The sequence below is a fragment of the Ambystoma mexicanum genome, chromosome 10 (genome assembly GCF_040938575.1).
Source record: "Ambystoma mexicanum isolate Mex_15411 chromosome 10, UKY_AmexF1_1, whole genome shotgun sequence".
Taxonomy (NCBI): domain Eukaryota; kingdom Metazoa; phylum Chordata; class Amphibia; order Caudata; family Ambystomatidae; genus Ambystoma; species Ambystoma mexicanum.
Genome location: NC_090932.1, coordinates 1,701,103,199 through 1,701,106,246, shown reverse-complemented (window position 1 = coordinate 1,701,106,246; position 3,048 = coordinate 1,701,103,199).

The following is a 3,048-nucleotide window of genomic DNA, read 5'->3' as shown; positions in this document are numbered from 1 at the left end:
GTGGATGGGGGGTTGGGGGTGGTGGGAGACATGGCTTGCCCATGGGTGGGGTCCTGCTGGCAGGTTGCCCACAGTGCTGGGGGTGGGGGTGGTGGGAGACATGGGTTGCCCATGGGTGGGGGCCTGCTGGCAGGTTGCCCACAGTGCTGGGGGTGGGGGTGGTGGGAGACATGGGTTGCCCATGGGTGGGGGCCTGCTGGCAGGTTGCCCACAGTGCTGGGGGTGGGGGTGGTGGGAGACATGGGTTGCCCATGGGTGGGGGCCTGCTGGCAGGTTGCCCACAGTGCTGGGGGTGGGGGTGGTGGGAGACATGGGTTGCCCATGGGTGGGGGCCTGCTGGCAGGTTGCCCACAGTGCTGGGGGTGGGGGTGGTGGGAGACATGAGCAGGTGTGCAGGGTAGTTCCCTGTGGTGTGTGCTGCCTGCAGGGGCCGTGGAGGGTGTACAGGTAATGCCTGGGAGCACACAGCCAAATCGCGTGTGCAACTTCCCGCGCACCCCTCGATTCCACGTTCCCTGCCATATCGCGTGTGGGACTTCCCGCGCGCCCCTGAAATCCACGTACCCGGCCATTTCGCGTGTGCAACTTCCCGCGCACCCCTCGATTCCACGTTCCCTGCCATATCGCGTGTGGGACTTCCCGCGCGCCCCTGGAATCCACGTACCCGGCCATTTCGCGTGTGCAACTTCACGCGCACCCCTCGATTCCACGTTCCCTGCCATATCGCGTGTGGGACTTCCCGCGCGCCCCTGAAATCCACGTACCCGGCCATATCGCGTGTGCAACTTCCCGCGCGCCCCTGAAATCCACGTACCCGGCCATTTCGCGTGTGCAACTTCCCGCGCACCCCTCGAATCCACGTTCCCTGCCATATCGCGTGTGCAACTTCCCGCGCACCCCTCGATTCCACGTTACCTGCCATATCGCGTGTGGGACTTCCCGCGCGCCCCTGAAATCCACGTACCCGGCCATTTCGCGTGTGCAACTTCCCGCGCACCCCTCGATTCCACGTTCCCTGCCATATCGCGTGTGGGACTTCCCGCGCGCCCCTGAAATCCACGTACCCGGCCATTTCGCGTGTGCAACTTCCCGCGCACCCCTCGATTCCACGTTCCCTGCCATATCGCGTGTGCAACTTCCCGCGCACCCCTCGATTCCACGTTCCCTGCCATATCGCGTGTGGGACTTTCCGCGCGCCCCTGAAATCCACGTACCCGGCCATTTCGCGTGTGCAACTTCCCGCGCACCCCTCGAATCCACGTTCCCTGCCATATCGCGTGTGGGACTTCCCGCGCGCCCCTGAAATCCACGTACCCGGCCATTTCGCGTGTGCAACTTCCCGCGCACCCCTCGATTCCACGTTCCCTGCCATATCGCGTGTGCAACTTCCCGCGCACCCCTCGATTCCACGTTCCCTGCCATATCGCGTGTGGGACTTCCCGCGCGCCCCTGAAATCCACGTACCCGGCCATTTCGCGTGTGCAAATTCCCGCGCACCCCTCGATTCCACGTTCCATGCCATATCGCGTGTGGGACTTCCCGCGCGCCCCTGAAATCCACGTACCCGGCCATTTCGCGTGTGCAACTTCCCGCGCACCCCTCGATTCCACGTTCCCTGCCATATCGCGTGTGGGACTTCCCGCGCGCCCCTGAAATCCACGTACCCGGCCATTTCGCGTGTGCAACTTCCCGCGCACCCCTCGATTCCACGTTCCCTGCCATATCGCGTGTGGGACTTACCGCGCGCCCCTGAAATCCACGTACCCGGCCATTTCGCGTGTGCAACTTCCCGCGCACCCCTCGATTCCACGTTCCCTGCCATATCGCGTGTGGGACTTACCGCGCGCCCCTGAAATCCACGTACCCGGCCTTTTCGCGTGTGCAACTTCCCGCGCACCCCTCGATTCCACGTTCCCTGCCATATCGCGTGTGGGACTTACCGCGCACCCCGGTATGCACGCACACGTTTATTTTTTCTCTCTGCGCGTGTCTGTGTTTGTGGGTACCCCTTTGTACGTCATTTGTCCAGGAGGGCAACAGTATTGTACATTGGTTATGTCTGTATATAGGTGCTATTTGTTGGCGCGCCTTTTAGCGCACATTTCTTGCAGGCGCAGACACGCTACCGCCTGCTTTCTTGTGGCGGTCGTGTTTGTGCCTGTTTGTGCCTGTGCGCTGCTTTGAGCGTGCGCTTTTTTGCCCTATTCTATTCCATGAATACGTGTTGTATGCGAGCGTGTGGGCGTTCCGCGCACTTGCCTCCTGAACTTTCCCCGTGCCGCCCACATTCTTCCCCATTCCGAGTGTTGTGCCCCATTTTATTCCCCATTCCGAGTGTCCCGCCCTGTGTTCCGCCTACTTTAGAGCTGTGCGCTGCGCTCGGAGTGATGGCGCAGTGGCCGTGGCGCACGACGTTGGTTGACCTGTGCGCCGGCCTGCGCCGCGCGCTTTTTCGGCGCACGTCCTCTGCTTTTCTTGCGCACGGACTTCCATGAATCGACGTGCGCTGGTTTCCCTGCGCTTTGCGCTGATTTTCGGCGCAGCGCACGTATTGGCCCCTCTGCGCCGGGATTTTCGGCGCACATTTATTCCATGAATCGGCCTGCTTATTCGCTAAACAGGGTCTAACCACAGACAAGTTGTGCTTAGCATGGAACAAAAATACTCAGATATAGCCTGATTAATTTGACCTTTGCATTTGCTTTTGCTCCGATTATTTAGCCACAGTGGCCATGCTTCATTAGTTCAGCCTTAATTGGTCATGTTACCATGGGAACCTAGTGGCAACTTTGGCAAATTTTTAATGTAATGCTAAACATACGCTATTCAGCCCATGAACAATGAGAGGGTTTACCGGCTATGCCCGAGGTGCCTATACATAGGCCCTCATTACGACCCTGGCGGAAATCGAAAAACGATGGCGGAAATGCAATACCGCCATCGAATAGCGCTCGGTGCGACTATGACCCGTCACCGTAAAGTACGATGCCATTAGCGACACCGTAGTGAACGCCAACGCTAACTGCACCAAGTACGCGCGCGCGCGCC